The sequence below is a fragment of the Schistocerca gregaria genome, chromosome X, assembly GCF_023897955.1.
Source record: "Schistocerca gregaria isolate iqSchGreg1 chromosome X, iqSchGreg1.2, whole genome shotgun sequence".
NCBI lineage: Eukaryota > Metazoa > Arthropoda > Insecta > Orthoptera > Acrididae > Schistocerca > Schistocerca gregaria.
The window spans coordinates 542,296,999-542,318,536 of NC_064931.1; positions in this window are offsets into that span (position 1 = coordinate 542,296,999).

Below are 21,538 nucleotides of genomic sequence, written 5' to 3' on the forward strand. Positions count from 1 at the left end.
AATTATTATTCCAAACTACTCTGAAGTATTTCACATGCATACTGTGGTGTCACCGCCAGATACCACACTTGCTAGGTGGTAGCCTTTAAATCGGCCACACGGCAGGTCTAGAGAGACTTCCTAGCACTCGCCCCAGTTGTACAGCCGACTTTGCTAGCGATGGTTCACTGACTTCTACGCTCTCATTTGCCGAGACGATAGTTAGCATAGGCTTCAGCTACGTTATTTGCTACGACCTAGCAAGGCGCCATTATCTGTTTCTATTGATATTGTGAATCATGTACCGTCAAGAGCGACGTTCGTCGTTAGTGGATTAAAGTTAAGTATTCCACCAGCTACGTCCGTTGTTTCTAAATTCTAATTTCCTTGTCCTGTTCCAGATCTCACGCCAGCCTGCGTGAGCTAAAACGCGTGCCTTTCGGCCTCCTCTAGTAACACGGTGTTGGCTCTTCTGCCAACCACAACGCCGACGAGAGTAAAAGTGTTCTTATCTAAATTGCCCTGATTTACTTGTGTAATGGCTTCGCCACAATCTCCAGATATACTGTCCGAATTTTATCGCTTACAGAATCAGCAGACGCAGACCTTACTGGATGCCCTTGGACAGCTCGTCCAGGGTCAACGTGCGATCCAAAACGATGCGGCAGCAGCCGCTTCACCGCTAACGCAGCCACAACACACTGTTGCACCCACTTTTCGACCTTTTGATGCTGCACTGGAAAGCTGGACGGTGTGGTCTCGCCAATTTGGATTCCATCTCGCCGCCTACAGAATTCAAGGTAACGAGCGGCAGCCTTTTTTGTTATCGTCCGTCGGCGTGAACACATACAGTGTGATAGTCAAATTATTTCCCTGACGCGACGTAGCAACTCTGTCCTACGAAGAAATTTTGTCTGCATTAGATGCATATTTCAAAGAATCAGTCAATGTAGTTGCCAAACGGTATACCTTCTTTCGTACAAAACGTCAGAATAATAGGGAGTGGGTTGCAACCTTGCAAGGCCTTACTAGGGATTGTGCTTTTGAGTGTCAATGTGGACTCCCTTATTCAGATACTATGGTACGTGATGCAATTGCACAGAACGTTTCTGATATTCGTATAAGGGAACAGATTTTGAAACTAGTAAATCCCTCCCTTCAACAAGTGATGGACATATTGGATCGGCAGGACACACTTGACTTTGCTCAGGAATAATTTGAAACTTCGCCAGCAGTGTGTCAGGTTAATCGCCCCGTCGGGCGAGCTGCTTGGAGCAGTAAACAGCCCTCGCGCCCGGCCGCGCCGCTGCCGCCAGGCTCTCAGCCACGTGTGCCGCGCAGGCAAGCAAATGCAGTGATCAAATCATGCCCGCGGTGTGCTACTAAACATTCGCGTGAGAATTGCCCGTCACGCCAAGCTATTTGCTTTTGTCATAAAAAAGGACATGTTCAGAGTGTTTGCCAGAAAAAGCTCAGATCGGAAGCTCAAAACTGTTACAGGCCCTTTGCTTCGCACCGGAATCGAAATCGAACCAAGGATACTCAGGCTCGCAAAACTTCGTCCATGGAAATTCATGTAGTCCATTCCACTCCGCGCAGTGCCACTCTCTCTAACAGTGACTGTGTTCGTCCCAAAAATAGTGTGCGTAGACATCGCCGGAACTCCCGCCAAGTCGCAAGTGATTATGTACCAGTGTCAGTTCACGTTGCACGAGACAGTCGCTCTTGTCGTCAGCAGGACAATAAACTTTTTGTAGACTTGGACATTAACGGCATAGTGATATCATTCCAGCTCGATACCGGAGCTGCAGTTTCACTGATCAATCAAGACACTTACAAACTGCTGGGAACACCTCCGTTGCGTGCCGCAAATGTTAAGTTAACTAGCTATTCAGGACAAAAGATCCCTGTGTTAGGACAGTGCAGCCTCCTTGCAACATACAAAGGACAAACAAAACTTGTGTCATTTTACGTCCTTTGTTCTTCTTCTGCAGTGAACTTGTTTGGTTTCGATTCATTTCAGTTGTTTAACTTATCTATAGTAAATCTGGTGCCGGCCGCGGTGGTCTAGCGGTTCTGGGCGCTCAGTCCGGAACCGCGGGACTGCTACGGTCGCAGGTTCGAATCCTGCCTTGGGCATGGATGTGTGTGATGTCCTTAGGTTAGTTAGGTTTAAGTAGTTCTAAGTTCTAGGGGACTGATGACCTCAGATGTTAAGTCCCATAGTACTCAGAGCCATTTTTGAGTAAATCTGGTCCTCTCAGTAAACCAGTCTGTGCCTTCAGACAGTTTTTCTCGTCTATGTGAAGAATTTGCAGACATTTTTACACCGGGCCTCGGTTGCGCTAAGGACTATAAAGCACATTCGGAACTGAAAGTTAACGCGCAACCGAAATATTTCATAGCGCGCAATGTTCCCCATGCATTGCGTGATGAGGTCGCAAAAACATTACACGATTTGGAATCACAAGGTGTAATTGAACGTGTGCAGGCTTCTCTCTGGGCATCACCCTTAGTAATTTTGCCAAAACCTTCCGGAAAGTTGAGACTTTGTGTGCACTTCAAGGCAACAGTGAATCCACAAATAGTGATTGCACCTTTTCCTATACCCCGCCCGGAAGATCTTTTTGACAAACTGTGCCCGGGTAAATAGTTTTCAAAGTTGGACCTAGCAGATGGGTACTTGCAAATACCGGTGGACTCTCAGCGCGTTTTGGTGGTTAACACGCATCTTGGGTTGTATCAATTCAAACGACTGCCATTCGGGTGTGCATCCGCCCCTGCATTGTTTCAACAATATCTACAAACTGTTTGTGCGTCGGTTCCTACTGCAGCAAATTATCTGGACGATATTGTGATCTCCGGAAAGACGGAAGAAGAACATTTGGCCAATCTCAGAACATTATTTCAGGTCTTGCGACAAAATGGTCTTCGCTTGCGGAAGGACAAATGTGTGTTTTTTGCTCGGGACTTGCCATACTTGGGACATGTACTCAATGTCCAAGGCATACATCCCAGTCCAACGCACCTCCGTGCCATACAAGAGTTGCCTTCGCCGCAGAATTTGAAGAAGCTACAGAGTGTGCTGGGAAAAATTACATATTATAACCGCTATGCTCCGCATGCCTCTTCCATTTCAGCTCCGCTTCATCGCTTACGCTGTAAGGGTGTTCCGTTCGTCTGGACGACGGAATGCGAACGCGCCTTTCGCCAGTTGAAATCGGCGTTGCTTTCCAATACTTGCCTTACGCCATTCGATCCCCAGAAGGCCCTTTTGTTGATGGTGGATGCATCGGATTTCGGGATCGGTGCTGTGCTTGCGCACAAAGATGGATCGTACGATCGCCCTATTGCCTTTGCGTCCAAATTGCTCTCGTCTGCGCAAAGAAATTATTCACACATCGAGAAAGAAGCACTGGCTCTCGTATTTGGTGTTACAAAGTTTCATGATTTCCTGTATGGTCGTCACTTTACCATAATCACAGACCACAAACCTTTGACATCGCTTTTTCATCCGACCAAGCCTATACCTCGACGTACAGCGCAGAAATTCATTCGCTAGTCTATTTTCCTCTCGCAGTACCGCTACGATATCTTGTATCGGTCCACTGCTAAGCACGGAAACGCCGATGCATTGTCCCGCTTGCCAGTTGCTGAGGATAGGGCATTCGATTCCTCCGAACTTGCTTGCATGTTGATTGATGCGGAAACCGATGACGTGGTCGAATCGTTTCCGATTGATTTTCAGCTCCAGCCACAGCTGCCGACCCTATCCTTGCTCCCGTTCTGCGTTTTGTTGCTACGCAATGGCCCTTGTCAAAGTCAGGGATCGGGGACCTGTTGGTTCGCCGAGTTTTTGCTCACAAGGAGACTTTTTGTACGACGTGTTGTTTTGCTGTTGCGTTCTGATAATGATCAGTCCAGGGTCGTGGTACCACGTTCGTTACAGTCCTCTGTCTTACAGCTTCTCCACCAAGGACATCGGGGTATAGTGAGAACGAAACAACTTGCTCGTCAGCACTGTACTTGGGTCGGAATCGATGCCGCGATTACGAATATGTGCTCTTCTTGCATGGTGTGTGCCGAACAACAATCAGCACCACCGCGGTAATTCTTTGCATGGCCCAAAGCCACTTCCCCTTGGCAACACTTACACATCGGTTTTGCTGGTCCATTCTGGAATGCTCGATGGTTGGTAGTGATAGATTCATTCAGTAATTTTCCTTTTGTTGTCCGGATGTCTTCCACAGCATCATCTGCCACCATCCAAGGGTTATCCGCTATCTTTTGCATTGAAGGTCTTCCACAGACTATTTTTTCCGACAATGGCCCACAATTCATGTCCGCAGAATTTCAATCATTCTGCAAGGCCAATGGTATTCAACATCTGACTTCCGCGCCGTTTTCGCCACAGTCAAACGGTGCCGCTGAACGATTGGTCAGGACTTTCAAGTCACAGATGTTGAAGTTAAAAGAGTCGCATTCTCGGGAGGACGCATTATTACTCTTTTTTCCCTCGTATCGCTCTCAGCCCCGAGGTGGTCGCTCGCCGGCTGAGTGGCACCACGGTCGTCCTCATCGAACCTTGATGTCTTTGCTACACCTGCCGCATCAGGTTCCTGTGCAGCGGCAGACACCTGCTTTTGCTCCAGGTGACGTTATCTACTATCGCCACTATCGAGGTTCATGGCGTTGGCTCGAAGGGCGCATTCTCGCTGCCTCGGCAGCGCTATGTATCTGGTTTTGGGGTCCCCTGGTGAGGTGCGTCGGCATATAAATCAGCTGCGCCTGTGTCATCGCACGGGATCTGCCACTCGCCGACTGCTTTCAGCGACGGTGCCGTCCGGTCAGGCTCCGGGGACGCATCTACTGGCTCGCCTCAGAGCCAGGTGTAACCGACGCTGCCTTCCATTTTGCCCCATGGCGACGCGCCGCCGCCGCCTGTTCTCCCGCCGGCGACGTCCGCATTGGACGCGCCGCTGCAGCCGTCTGGCGCCTCCCTGGGTCACGCGCCGCCGATCGCTTCCCGTGACCAGTTGTCCTCCGACATGGAACTCTTGCCCGCTCCGGACCATATGTCGTCTTGGCCCGTCGGGTGCCCCAGCCCGATGGAGGTCGACCCGTCGGCCCCTCCTGTCTCTCTACGGGCGCATACACCGCACGTTGGCGTGCACGCTGAAGCACGTTTTCAGGCGTTTCCTAGCTCCCCGCGGTCCGAGTGGCAGAGTGCGGGTGGCACAGCCTCGCCTGTTGTTAGGCTCCCCACCTCGTCGCATACGTCAACATGGAGTCCTCCCCACGGCGGGCGGAAGCCTTATGCCACAACCGTACGCCGATTTGCGGGGGAGGAATGTGGTGTCACTGCCAGACACCACACTTACTAGATGGTAGCCTTTAAATCGGCCGCGGTCCGTTAGTATACGTCGGACCCTCGTGTCGCCACTATCAGTGATTGCAGACCGAGCGCCGCCACACGGCAGGTCTAGAGAGACTTCCTAGCACTCGCCCCAGCTGTACAGCCGACTTTGCTAGCGATGGTTCACTGACTTCTACGCTCTTATTTGCCAAGACGGTAGTTAGCATAGCCTTTAGCTACGTTATTTGCTACGACGTAGCAAGGCGCCATTATCAGTTTCTATTGATATTGTCAATCATGTACCGTCAAGAGCGACGTTTGTCATTAGTGGGTTAAAGTTAAGTATTCCACCAGCTATGTCTGTTGTTTCTAAATTCTAATTTCCTTGTCCTGTTCCAGACCTCACGCCAGCCTGCGTGAGCTAAAACGCGTGCCTTTCGGCCTCCTCTAGTAACACGGTGTTGGCTCTCCTGCCATCACGACACATACCATGTCTCCACTCTTTTGTCTTTATGGAGCACACCTAAGACAGGTCTTAACACACTGGACTCGCATTCGGGAGGACGACGTTTCAATCCTGTCTCCGGCCATCCTGATTTAGGTTTTTCGTGATTTCCCTAAATCGTTTCAGGCAGATGCCGGGACGGTTCTTTTGAAAGGGCACGGCCGATTTCCTTCCCAATCCTTCCCTAACCCGAGCTTGCGCTCCGTCTCTAATGACCTCGTTGTCGATGGGACGTTAAACACTACCCACCACCACCACTGGTCTTACCAACACTAGATCCAGCGGCAGAGTGCTCAAACATGGCAGTTCTTCAGGTCATCTCGCACCTCTGCCGAAGTGGGGGAGCACCGTGCTACCGTATTGGTCAGCCACATTTCAGGCGCTCAAAGCTCCAGTAAATTTCATCTCGTTGCTTCCACCAAAGGTGACTAAAGGATCATCTCAAAGATGATCATATATTCACATTCACTATCTGCGGTTAGCAGACGACCATACATTCATTCTTTTCACAGATCTCAACAAACTGCATATTTGTCAGAAGCTTTAATTCCATTGGGCATATCAGTGAATTCTGGGTCATAAAACTGCTTACTTTTCTGACCCTTTGTATGCTAGTTTAGCATTACCTTCTTCAAGGAATTCTAACATATATTCATCAATTACATTATTAAATATTTTTGAGAAAATAATTTTAAATTAGTTAACGAGTCCCACACAAACTCTTTTGTCATCTCTCATATTTAAATATTTACAGTTAGTAATATTATACAAGAAAATTAATTTTAATTCATTAATTAAAAAAAGATTTCCTTTTTATTTATATACACATTCATAAGGGAAAAAGTATTCAGTTAACATAAATAAAAATTTATTTTAAACCAGGGAGATATGATAATGTTAAATATATTAATATTTTTTATAACATTAAATATAAAAAGTTTATTAGATATTTAAAAACGAGTTTCTTAGTTTAAAAATTTAATTTTGTATTTATAGAAAATACCCAGGGAATCAACATAGTGTATTCCAGTTCATGAATCTCATTATTATCATGTTTTCTTATTCCTTTATAATTTAGTTTTTTTCTTCAAAAAATTGAAAATAATATGCATTAATTATTTTCCTATTTTGTTTTGTAAAATAATTTTAAAATCATTATTTAGTTCCAAAAAATTATTTCACCATATATAGTATTTAAATATTCATAGGCAGTAATATTATATTAAGTATTTAATTCTAGTTCACTAATGTTTTGAAGACATTTGAACTGATTGCATAACTGATACCATATGTATGTAGGAAAATCATCATAAAATTCTATCTTTAAATTTAAAAATGCATTACAAGAAATCTTTCTACTAAATACGATCGTTATAGATTTTAAAAACAACAAACAGAAATAGAATGGTAAACAAGTTTTCATAATTATTGGTGAAACAATTACAATTAGTTTAAGACTGAAGATGTTGCTGAAATTTAAGGGTTCAAGAAAACTGATAAAGCCTTTAAACATATTGGCAAAGAAGACATAATTATTTTAGAACATTTAAGGCCAATTTGGAGAACCTAAAATATAACAAAAAAATACAACTTTTAGTAATGAGTCTGCTTTATATTCGTTAATTTTATCATCTGAAATAGTAGAATCTAAATATGTAAAAACATGGGATAGTAAAGCTACTTCATCATTTATAATGAAACATGGTGAACATAAAATAAGAAAAAAATAATAAATTCATACAGAAACGAAATAAAACACGCAGAAGGAAATAATGAATCAGAAGTAAATCATTTAAAAGATCCAAATAGAATTAAGAATAGCAATATAAAGATTTTTATGATATTTGTACTAGAGCTATAGAAATTTTAAATAAAACAACTGAAGAAATAAATAGAATTGAACTACATATTTTACAACAAAGTGTACTAAGATTGCTATGGATGTTCTGGGTGTCAAATTTGAAGGTTTGATTTATTAAATTATGCTAGAAATTTGTTCTACACAAAAGCATCGTATAGGGAAAAGAATCCATATGAAATAAAATTAGGTAAAAGAAATAAATATGAAAATTTGATAAAATAAATTGTTAGAAGTTTTATCTTACTTTTTCATGGAGAAATTTGGTTGATTCGTAGGTAGTATATATTCATAAAATGGAAAAGTTGTGACAATTTAATAAAACTACCAGGCTGTGGCTAGTTTCAGGAGTGCCAGTTCTGCAAGGTTCGCAGGAGAGCTTCTATAAAGTTTGGAATGTAGGAGATGAGCTACTGGCAGAAGTAAAGCTGTGAGGGCCGGGCGTGAGTCGTGATTCGGTGGCTCAGATGGTAGAGCACTTGCCCACGAAAGGCAAAGGTCCCGAGTTTGAGTCTCAGTCGGGCACACAGTTTAAATCTGTCAGGAAGTTTCTTATCAGCGCATACTCCGCTGTAGAGTGCAAATTACATTCTGGAATTTAATAAAACATATCAGAAAAATCTATAGATTGTATTTGGATGATTGATGTCTGTCAATTAATCGTTAGATTAACCTTAATTCATGAAGAAGAATTAGCTGGAAATAAATACTATCATTCTAAAAAGTTGGGAATAAATATGGTTAACAAATAAATTGAATGATTTGTTTGTTACTAATTCAAAAGATATATCTTATTTAAATATGTATTTTTGAATTATTTAACTCACACATTTTGGACATCAGTTTAATGTAGAAAACTATTTATTACTTCCTTAATTAACAAATTCCTTTTGAAATGTATCTTCCTGGGTTTAATTACTGTGATCCTGGAAAGTAGACTAGCCAGACATGAGAAAGGAATAAATCTTTTAGATGAAGCTTACAAAAAACATGATGCTGCATTTAGAAATAATAAAGATTTGGAAAAATACACATGATGTCATAAAGAACTTTATGTAGGTGCAAAAGGAAACATATCTATTAAAGATGCTTTGTTTGATGAACAGCAAGTAGTGGAATAATGTTTGTTGAAGGAAAATTAAGTATGTTTTTAGACGATAACGGTTGGGAATATAACAGAGTTTTTATCAATATTCAATAAAATAATATTTTACTGAATCATTATAAAGTTCAGTCAATATAAATGAATAATTTCAAAATTGATTATACTTTGCTCCCAAGTGCTAGAACTAAACCTATACCAGTTAATGTAAGTAATTAACAATTGAAGAGTGCTGTAAATTCATTAACTGATGCTCCAAAAAGAAAGAGAGACAAGAAAATTAGTGGAAATTAGTTAAAACTATACTTTTTCCAATTGAGAATAAAAATTTACGAAATGGAAATAGGCGTTTGGTGTCACTGGCAGGGCGGCCCCTTACGGGGCATGTCCAGTCGCCTTGGTGCAGGTCTTATGACATTCGATGCCCCATTGGACGACCTGCGCGCCACATGGGGATGAAATGATGATGAAGACAACACAACACCCACGCCGTGAGAGGAGAAAATACTCAACCCAGCCAGGAATCGAACCTGGGCTCTTAGGACAGTAATCCGTGATGATGACCACTCAGCTATAGGGGTGGACAATAAAAATATTGAACATCTTATAAACAAAGAAAAAACGAGTTCTTGATTTAAACATGAAGCCATATTTTTACTATTATTATTAGCTGCATTGTCATATCCAGCTGCTACTAGTGCAGTGGCTAATACAATATGAAAATCAGTAATAGACAAAAACAAAAGGATAAAAAATTCAAATACCTAAAAGATCTTATTTAACAATGTGAAAGAAAGTAACTGGAGTAAGAAACTCCAAGCATTAAAAAAATAATAAACCTTTATCAAATTTCAATTTTTTATAAGGAATTAAAAAGTAAGCTTTTTAAAGGCGTTTTCATGATTGATGGATTACCTAATAAATCAAAAATTTTTGAGTGTCGTATAATTAATTTAGATATTTCTGGTAAAGCTGATACTCATTGGATTTGTTACTGCAAAACAAAAAGTACAAAAATTAGGTACGATTCATTTGGTGGAAACATATCCAATAGTATTGGTAAATTATATAAGAAAAAATTATTGATATTTTAGTGTTGTAATAATAAATTCATTTTGATGAATTTACATATGGTCATTTGTGTTTATTTGTGTTAAAACTACAACAAGATAATTTTCAGATTAATGGAATTTTGAATGTAATAAATACACATTTTAGGCAATAAAATAAAACATGAAGCTTAAAAATTAAAAATAAATAATTAGAATAAAATATTAATGTTTATGAATCAGAACAAATAAAGAATGAAATAGATCCCAGAAAAGAGAATTTAATAAGACAATTTCAGAAAGATTTAGGTATAATTTTTCAAACAACCAAAATTTGTTTTAACTTTAAAATTAGAAGTGTAGCCGATCCTGTAAATCATTATGATGCTGTTTTCAAACAATATTCAGAAAAAGAAAAAATATATATATATTTGAACAGCATCAATAACCATGTGAACAAAACAGATCTAAAAAAAAAATCTTGTCATAAGGGCTGATTATACCAAAATTATCACAGATTTTAATAAAAGAAATGGAATCTGTGGTGAGGTCATGGTACATCACAGTAAAGAGAGAAATATGAAGGTGTCTCTTAGTGATACATGTAATGCACTAGAAAAAGAATAACCAATGGACAAGTCTATAGATTATTACTTAATATGGTGGCTGATAAGATTGCACGTGTTCCAGACCATAAGTTTAAAATGAGAAAACTCTTTATTCAAGGGAAGAAAGAGAAGAAGCAGCTCACTGTTTATAATTTAGTGATCACAATAAAGGGAACTCTTGCACCTATTTCACTACATAGTGAAATGTAACACTGGACTTGACTGAACATGATACTATTGTACTGAGATTCAAAAACAGAATATATAACATTAATTCACTAGTGGATGGAGTATTGCTCTAATTTGGTGTAATAATTACATCATTAGACACTAAATATATTTCAATTTTTTATCTGCATATATGTATGACCTTACTAACCTTTCAGAAAATCATTTCTGGTGTCAGAATTATAAAAAATTTACTGACTCACATCGATCATAAGAAATGGAAGACCATGAATGGAAGAAATTTGTTCATTGCATAAAACAAAAAAAGTAAATTTGTTAACAAACTGTAGGTCATGGTTTATAACATACAAATATAAACCAATCAGAAAAAATTTTACAGGAAGAAATTTTATTTTCTTTGATATAAATGATTTATGGCAAGCAACCATTTGTAAATTTTTTTGTGGGGAGCATGGGGGCTACGTAAGTAGGCTGTTTAGGTTTTTATGTTTTGGTAACGCCACGTGGCGCTCTGTGTGTGGCTGGCTGGTATTGTTGGAATATTCGCTATTATAGTGGTGGTCAGTTGGATGTGAACAGCATGTATCATTGAGCAGTTGGAGGTGAGCCAGCAGCAGTGGTGGATGTGGTGAGAGAGATGCCAGAGTTTTGGGCAGGCGATCTGGACGTGTGTGTGTCAGAAAAAGGAAATTTATTTAATTGGACATCACAAAATTTTATATATATATATATATATATATATATATATACACATATACATATACATATATATATATATATATATATATATATATATATATATATAATGACTTTTGAAAGCTATTAAGGTAAATTAATTGTTTGTTATCTATCAAAATCTTTCATTTACTAACTATGCCTATCAGTAGTTTATGCCTTCAGTAGTTAGAATCTTTTATTTAGCTGACAGTAATGGCGCTCACTGTACTGCAGTAGTTCGAGTAACAAAGATTTTTGTGAGGTGAGTGATTCATGAAAGGTATAGGTTATTGTTAGTCAGGGCCATTCTTTTGTAGGGATTATTGAAAGTCATGTTGCGTTGTGCTAAAAATATTGTGTGTCACTTTAGTGATGATCAGAATAAGTAAAGAGAGAAATGTCTGAGCACGTTCATTTTTGCTCAGCAGTTCGAAATTAAATAACGTAGAAGTTTACCAACACAGTCATTCATAATTTTTCAAATGAGACGTTTCAAGAATTAAACTGGGGACCTGAAACCGATGGAGGGGCTTTGTCCTGCCATAGCCCTCAGTGGTTCACAGCCCCACAACAGGCCACAGCAGTCCACCCATGCCACTGCCGTCCCACACCGAACCCAGGGTTATTGTGCGGCTTGGCCCCCAGTGGACCCCTGGGAACTTCTTATACTAGATGAGCGTAACCCCAAATGTTTGCATGATAGAATAATTGTACGAGTACTTGGAAACAGTGTTTGTCCCGCAATCGCCATGGTAGATGGAAAACCGTCTTAAAAACCATCCACAGGCTGGCCGGCATGCCAGACCTTGACACTAATCAACCTGGCGAATTTGTGCCTGGACCGGCGTCACTTCCCACTCGGGAAGAAATGCATTAGACTGCGTGGCTAGCCAGGTGGGCTTAAGGTACGGTGACATCACTTTGATTATTTGACTTCATGGATACCATCATCTACATCAAAGGCGAGGAGAAGATCAACTGGATACATGAAGTCTTTAGTATGGAACTATTCAACACCTTGAATTCTGCAGTTGTCCTGCTCTCCGTCGACTCAAGAAGAAGAAGATGTGTCAAAATAGTTTTGTGTCTCCTTATGAAAATGTAAAGTCACTTTTAAGTTGGATGAGAAATGAATGAATTTTTATATTTCAATTTGTGTACTATTTTATTGATTCCACCCTGATCAGAGGTGGACAGTCATGCAGTATGCAACTTTGTCCAGATTCTACATCTGTGGTTCTCCTCAAGCACAAATGATATAATTTTAGACATATCTGGTATATGTCTCTCTGAGCTGGCACCGGCATATGCCACCTGTTCCCATAATCCAATACATGCACTGCAATAGGTGAAACCCATTGCAGCCAATACATATATTTTGATATTCTCCATCTTAAACTTCACCGTTATGAAGAAAATTAATTTCTTATGTGTGATGTGCACACCCTTTCTATATGTAATGGGGAATAGGTTTTCTGTAAATAACAACAAGGAAGACGTATGATACTGAAATTCATTTATTCGATTCTCACTTATATACAGATACAATTTGGGTTTTGAAATTCAATTTGATTCTTTTTTCAAAACACTGGTACAATTTGGTTTTGGAGATACAATCTGATTCTTTTTCACACAATTTTTTTGATGCAGAGATACTTTTTATTTACACACTATTACTACCTTGAGTAATGTGCATATGCTCCTGTGGCAAATGTTCAATACGTTTCTGGAGTGATCCCTGCAAAAAACCTTAAAGAGCTGAGGAAACGGAGCGTAATTCTTAGCATCATTTGTTTGTAGAATGAAATATATTTCTCAACACTCTCAGGCAGAACACTGACCTGATCCTCCTGCAGACCGAAATCATCCAAGGGCTCAAATTGTATAAAAAGATGGGCATGCGTCATGGTAATTTATACTTCAGGTTGCGTGTGTTATAGGCAGCACTGCAGAATTTTCCCATTAGATGACGATGGTCCCTATGAGGAGTTTCTGTTTTCCATTCCAATGGATACCCTCAGATATCACTGTCAACCAGCTTATTGTACAAATCAACATTCTCCTTTGATTCAGTCATGGGAATGTTGGCACTGTAAATCAGGAAAGTTTTTGGAGCTCAGTGAGCAGTCAAAGCGCCAGGATTATCCATGACAAATGATTTGTGGTGGCTAAGACTTGGATATTATGAACACATGGCCTTATACACTGCCGCACATTGGGGTGGTGGTATATGAGTCTGTAGGGTCGCCTTCACAGCATGCCACAGGAGAGAGGAGGCTCTGAAAGTGAGCATACACTACAGAATGGCAACGCTACTGATGGTAGGTGTTCTTAAACTTTAAGATTTTGTTTTCTTCAGTGGACATTACAACACGCCCCGTTTACTGGTAGAGCAATTGCTTTGCTAATAAGTCGCTTGTGGAAAATGCATTGAGGCACCATTAGCAAGTGTTTACTCAGCTGGGGTGAAAGGAGTCGCTACATATGTCTGTTCCAAATGTAATGATTATTACTATCCCCTTTGGAGAATAACAGCATTTTTACTTGTGTATGCTGACCAGAAAATTCAGGGAACGAAGGGGCCTAGTAACTTTGTAACATTACATCTTTATCTGGCTTGTTCTCCTTCAGGCTATGAAAATAAACAGATATTTATAAAACCCATGAACATCACTATTTCTGCTGTATTGAGATGGATGATGTGAATGACCATTGTAATTTTTCTCACAAGCCAGAACTGACCATGAAGAACAATCCAGGACTGACCATGCAAAACAATAGCTGTTTTTTATTTTGGACATTAATACATTCCATTTTATCAACTGTGACCTTAGGAAGCTGGATATAAGTCCATCCCTCAGTTATCGGATCAAAGACATGTGTATATATGTGAAGGTGTGGTACTCAGTTGAGTGCTTTACCTGATCCTCTAACTTCCATCTTGGAAAACTTGGCCAGTATAGCATTTAAGGTGGAATCACGAAGGCACTTACTGACTGAGGTGCTCCACGACACCACACCATTCCCTGCTCCCTCCCCAAAGAGTTCAAAACACAGCACAGCTCACCACTTAATGGAGGGCTACTGCAGACCATTAATGATTTTGAGGAGCTATGTTTCCAGAACAGGAAGCCACACTTTCAGAAAATGTCTCTGAGTCCTCCTGCTGGGTACTCTATATGAGAAAATGAGACATGCTCCTCAAATGCATCCTAAATCATATCGTAGTTTAACTGTGGCATCACGTTACTAACCTGGTGTCTGTCTATAATAGGATGGGAGAGGAACTGCGACTAGTCACAGGATCACTATTACTAGTACTACAACTAGACTGCATCCAAACCCTTTGGTGATGCTGGATGCGGTAAGGACGAGGATGATACCAATCGATGTGCAATATTCTTCAGCAGGTACCTCAAATGGTAGCACGGCATGGCACTGGATCTGGCCAGTGAGAGCAACATGGCTACAGGAATGGCTCCTGGGGAGGAGCGCTGGCAGTTCCCAGCCCTGACCCAGCAGCCTGAGGAGAAGCCCATGGCTGCCAGAGAGATGGAGCTGGTACCATGGCTGGGGTGGCAATGGAGGCAGGGTGAGCAGCGGGGATGGTGGTGGCTAAGGTGGCGACCTGTGCAGCCAAGAGCCTCATTCTAGTGGGCGAGCCATTGTCACTCATTACACTCATGTCATAGCATTGTACTGTAAAGGAGTAGCTGTAGAGGAAAAGAAAGAATAAGTACAAACACTTTATAAACTCGCCTGCTGTTGCACAGAAAGAAAGAACATTGGTTATATGTACCACATAAATAATAAAGTTGGATATATAAATTATTGGAATCTTCCTCCGTCCACAACAATATCATACACCAAAGCTCTGCATTGGCAACTGCCTTCACCCACTTACGCATAGATAATTGAGTATCATGTGCCTGCAATTCTTGCTCCATCTCATCCACCGACTCTGGCATCACAGTGTCAGTCAGAGTTTGTATGGATCCAATTATCAAGCATCTCACAGTCACCTACAATTCCGAAACAATAGACTGATTCAGAAAAAGCAATAGCAGAGGGAAATACATCCAAATTACTGCAAAAAAACTTTAACACGAATATGTACTTACATGACTTCAGCTGCACTGCAAAATCGTGCATCACAGGAGGCTGCTCCAGGATCACCTGCTGCTGCTGGTCTCTCTCTTGGCCTCCAGCTGCTGCTCTATCTCACCCAGCATCTGGGGTATGTATGATATAACAACAAGAAGAAGGAGAGTTGCCTCATGCTACGAAATCTGAACACTAACTACGAAAATCTACTATGAAATCTGAACACAAATTACGAAAATATACTAGGACGTCTGATCGCCAGCTACGAAAATATACTACGAAATCCGAACACAAACACAAACTATGAAAATGTACTACGAAATATGAGCAGAAACTACGAAAATATACCATGAAATCTGATTACAAATTACGAATATGTGCTGTGAAATCTGATGACACGCATATGCATAAATGGTATGAAAAGATAAGGCAGCAAAGTATCACTGAGGTGTAGGAAGAGTTGCTTCCTACCAATCTACAAATGAAATAGTTGCTGTGGAATTTGCACACACACATACATACATAGAATGAAAGCATAGGGCAGCAAACTATTGCTGAAGAGTTGGAAGAGCAGCTTCCTACCGACCTAAAAATGAAGTAGTGGTTGAGAAACTTGCACATACACATACATACTTATGTTGTATGAAATGATAGCAAAGCAAACTATCACTGAAGTGTGGGAAGAGTCGCCTCCTACGAATCTGCAAGTGAAATAGTTGCTGTCGAACTTTGCACAGACACACACACACACACACACACACACACACACACACACACACAAATACATGGTATGAGGGGATAGAGCAGTAAAAAATCACTGAAGTGTAGGAAGAGTTGTCTCCTATCATTTTACAAGTGGAAGAGTTGCTGAGGAACTTGCGCGCGCACACACACGCACACACACACACACACACACACACACACACACACACACACACACACACACACACACTTGAGCACACATGGTATGAAAATATGTACTTATACAGCAATTCCTCCAAGTACTGCCTCAAATGTTTGGCACTGCCACAGGTGCTGCTGCTTGCTGCTTGCTCCATTGAGCTGGATTAGATGACTAACAACAATGAGGACACAACCACAGACTAGAGTGGAATGAGGATGATTATGGAAGCAGTCCAGTTTACATAGACTCAGGTTCCATCTGCTAATCTGGAAGGAACCAATAAGGATGCTTATACAAGGAGAAAACCTAGATCTGCATTGTCAGGGGCGGGAAGGAGAGGGGAGAGGTGATGAGGGAAGGAAAGGAGTGGGGAGGCCTGGGGATTTTCCAGAGCGTAGGGGTGGGGACTTACCCAAGGGGGGGATGCATTCTGGTGGCTGCATTTGGAACTAGTTTCCACCAATTTCCAGGTGAGGGAAAACCAACGATGTCGCAATTTCGAACCCCTTCTGGTTGCAGTATTGCAAACTAGTCTCCCATCAATTTCCAGTTGGGGAAAAACCCAGGTCTATAGGTTCAGACACATCGGGTACTGATATTGGGTGTTTGAGAGAGTGCATCTGTTCCTGCTTTGTCAGTAGCATTTAAGAATAACCGGCTGCTGAAGTGATTCTACAGCGAGTTGTTTATGTGGGTAGCGGCAGCCAATGGGCAAACACAAAATGAGACGTTAGCCGCTACGCCTCTGGGCGACTGCATAGTTCTTTAGAGCAAGCAATCCACCGCCAACTGCTACACAAGTCTGATGTGCTGACTCAGTAGGCTCATGGACACAGCCATGGATCCATTGGGGGGGGGGGGGGGGGGGGACTGCTGCACCCCACTGCCAACAGCACATATGGTCACTTATATGTCTACCTTGATAGGATCATTAGACCACATATGCAGTACATAAGAGTGTCTGGACGATTACAATACAACCTGCAGGTAATGTATTTGCCAATTTCATCACAACTTTGCCTTCAATATTAAAAAAGAATCATAACCTTCCAGTATTGTGTCACCTGTTCCCTCGTCTATAAAGAAATGCACAGGTAGTCCATTATCATCGCTTCGTATTTCGTCAAGTTCTGAGAGATCTACATCAAAGCCGTATGGCTTCCTTAGGTCATGAAATATTTCGTCTTCTGACAATAAGGAAGAAATTTTATTAGCTTCCATTAAATCAAATCATTATGCTTTTTTATCATTATTGTTATTATTATTTATTGTTATTTTATAGCTGTTTCACTTATTATCACTCAATAACAGCGAAATGTGCCAAAAGTGATAGCAAATTACTGCTGAGTATTTACAGGTGAACAAACTTTTTATGAGACAAAAGTCTACTGTGTCACATACGACACACACGTGAAATTGATATTAACAATAGTGGAAAGAACTATCTTACTTGTTAGTTCTGCAAAGGGCCAATATTCCAGTTGCAATAAAATAGGACTGGTTCAAGATACCATGAACCTCGACATTCTTTGGCTGTTACTCCGCTGCAGACGTCCCGGAAACAATGACTACCTTTAATAATTGACGTTGCAGAGCGTTGAAACTTGTTGCTCTAGGTAGTGACATCTTGACGAAGGTGGAAAAACTATTGGCGCATCTGACTTTGGCGTTACCGGTTCTCTGAGTCGTATACGACATGCGGGAAGCGAAGCGGTTAACTAAAACCCGCAAGAGAAAGTCAAATCAAAAAGGAATAAATTAATCTCCACCAGATAATGATATGTGAATTAGTAGTTGTGACGCTCAGTGCTTAACTACGCAGATTACGATTTCCTATATTGAACTGCATGTATAGCTAAATGAGAATCCACTGTGAAAGCAGGCTGGACTCCGTAGAGAGAGAGGGAAGCTCTGTAAGGCCATAACACCAGACGGAATCATCTCCTAGCCCTATTTGCACAGTAACCACGCACTCCCTATGTGACAGCAAACACCAGGCAGGCATAATACCGGCCCGATCTGTGTTTTGTGGAACGCGAGTTAGAAAAAAAGTCACCCCAGTGCCGAGCGTCTGAAGTCAGGCAATGCAGTTTACATATCCAGTACGTGCTGGACAAAAGAGTCTGTTTTTCACGGGCTGTGTGGCCACGGGGAAGCAAGCTGCTAAACGGCAGAGGCCTGGAAGAACTGCCACTGTAGAGGGAAACACTGGGCAGTCTAACTTAGCCGTAAACATGGACTACTTCAGATTACATGTTACATAGTGGGATGGGAACAGAAAGTCTGGGGCTTCTTTGAAGATTGTGGTTCACCCACACCTCCTCAGCTTCCACCAAACAAAATGACACAGAAGTCCTACAGTATTGGTCAGTGTATGGAAGCAGGCAGAGAGAGAGAGTAAGTCGGACAAATCCTTCAGCGCCAATACTAAACAAACTTTTTAACTGGTTAACCACCTGAAACACGAGTGAAGGAGAAAGTCCAGCATCTTTTAAGTAGACATCAGCACTCAGAAGAATTAGTATGCAGCCAGTCACAATTATGTAATGACGAAAAATCCAGAGCACAAAGATTTCCTTGACGGAAGTGCTCTGCAGATAGTTACTCAGGGCTGCGTCTTGACAGGCAAGCCTCTCCGCTGCCAGACCTTCTAGATGACTTCTAAATGGTCAGATGGCTCTAAGCAATATGGGACTTTAACATCTGAGGTCATCAGTCCCCTACACTTAGAACTACTTATACCTAACTAGCCTAAGGACACCACACACACCCATGCCCGAGACAGGATTCGAACCTGCGATCGCAGCAGCAGCGCAGATCCGGACTGAAGCTCCTAGAACCACTCGGCCACAACAGCCGACTATGTGATTTTTCCAAGCTCGTATGGGATGAGAGGCTCTCACTTGGTACTAAGCTGAACTTAGACACAGACTAGGAAGATCTGTTGGTATTGAGCCAATGACTGATTTTTGGATCCACTTCGGCACCGTTTGCAGATTATCAGTGTGGTGAGATCCAGCCATAACAGCGAAGTGAATTGTATGGAAAGCTGAATCATTCGTAATGGTAATCAGTAATTCAGCCTCCATTTCGAAGACTTGCTTGCAGTTAGAGGTTCAACATGCTTTCAACTCCAGCAATAGATAAACATGCATATCAGCCGGCCGGAGTGCCCGAGCGGTTCTAGGCGCTTCAGTCTGGATCCTCGCGACCGCTACGGTCGCAGGTTCGAATCCTGCATCGGGCATGGATGTGTGTGATGTCCTTAGGTTAGTTAGGTTTAAGTAGTTCTAAGTTCTAGGGGACTGATGACCTCAGGTGTTAAGTCCCATAGTGCTCAGAGCCATTTGAACCAAACATGCATATCCTTTTGTAAAATTTACTGTGTCAACGCACTTATCTTCGGCAGTCACGGTACAACTCCTGTGACTGTAAATGTCTTGTCCATATCCACGTTCACTCGAATCACTTCCCGACCTCCTATCCAAGTTTTCAAGGCATTAGTTTATTCATTTCAATAATCGTTAAGTTTGTTTCTTGTGAAGTTGGTTAAGTGCCTGTAATAAACTGAGTGCATTGACATTTGTTTCAGCTGTGTCGTCCGAACAAGACACAGCCAGGGCGAAAGCACCACAGGCGCAAAGATGCGAGCTGGTACCAGTGCCAAAACAGAAAAACTCGCCACTTGCGCGAGTCCCACCAGCAACACAGGCGGCGTTGAGGATGAGGATATCGACTTCGCCTCGCCCAATTGCCAGCCGAAGACAATCCGCCAATGACCGGACGACAACGGACAGAAGCCTACTCGGAAGACAAAAGGGCCTCTCTCGGCCACACCGTTATAGAGCATCGTCCAGAGTTGTAAAAACGAAACGTCGTTTAGTGAACTCTTAGAAGTTAACAGAGAGTTGTAAATTACATTTGCTATGTACTGTTTACCTATGATTATTTGCACCTAGCCATTGCGATATGTTTCCTGCAGTGTTGCAGACTTCATTATTCGGCAAGTCACAAAGATAAGTAAACCAATTTAATTCATTTGTGTGACTTTGTTACTAATTTGTTGGAGTGTTGTAGAATCTTTATTCTCGTATCCAGTTACCTGACCCTTGGGCATACTGTGTAATAATGGTAGGAAGAAATTGTCTCAGTGGCGTACTGCACCAGAAGCCGTTTCACGAGCTCACAATCTAGACCTACTGTCACAGCAGTGGCAACTGGGCCTCCACAGCCATAGCGACGAGGCCTTTACAGAACTGGTGACTAGGGTTTACAAAAGTTCCATTTCGTAGTCACATGAATTCTTTTATCATTGATTTGGTAGGTGATGATTTATCTTTGCAGGTAATACAGGACCAAATTAACATATTTAATCAAAGATTCCAATTAAAGTACTCCACCCACACGATGGGCAAGGGCTAAAACATACGCATAAAATAAAACCTCATAAATCTGGGGAAAACGAAGGAAATATGTGACCATACAAACTGAACCAGTATCCCCAGGTCTGCCATGTTGGATTTAAGTTACTTTGCAACCAACGAATTTGATTCAGAATGAGATTTTCACTCTGCAGCGAAGTGCGCTGATATGAAACATCCTGGCAGATAAAACTGTGTGCCGGACCGAGACTCGAACTCAGGACCTTTGCCTTTCGTGGGCAAGTGCTCTACCATCTGAGCTACCCAAGGACGGCTCACGACCCGTCCTCACAGCTGTACGTCTGCCAGTACCTCGTCTCCTACCTTCCAAACTTTACAGAAGCTCTGCCAGTGCCTCGTCTCCTACCCTCCAAACTCTCGCGGGAGAGCTTCTGTAAAGTTTGGAAGGTAGGAGACGAGGTACTGGCAGAAGTAAAGCTGTGAGGACGGGGCTTGAGTCGTGCTTGTGTAGGTCAGATGGTAGAGCACTTGCCCGCGAAAGGCAAAGGTCCCCAGTTCGAGTCTCGCTCCGGCACACAGTTTTAATCTACCAGGAAGTTTCAACAAACTGGATGTGTGTTGCGCTGTTGGCCAACCGACTGATCAACTTTTCAAATCGGGCGGTTGGTCGAGTATGATCACCCGAGAGTTGACTACCCCACCGCTTCACTCTAGCCTCAACACCATTTCAGCCCACAAATTTCCCGTGTGTAGTGCTGACGTGCCAACTGCCTGACTGGTGTTCG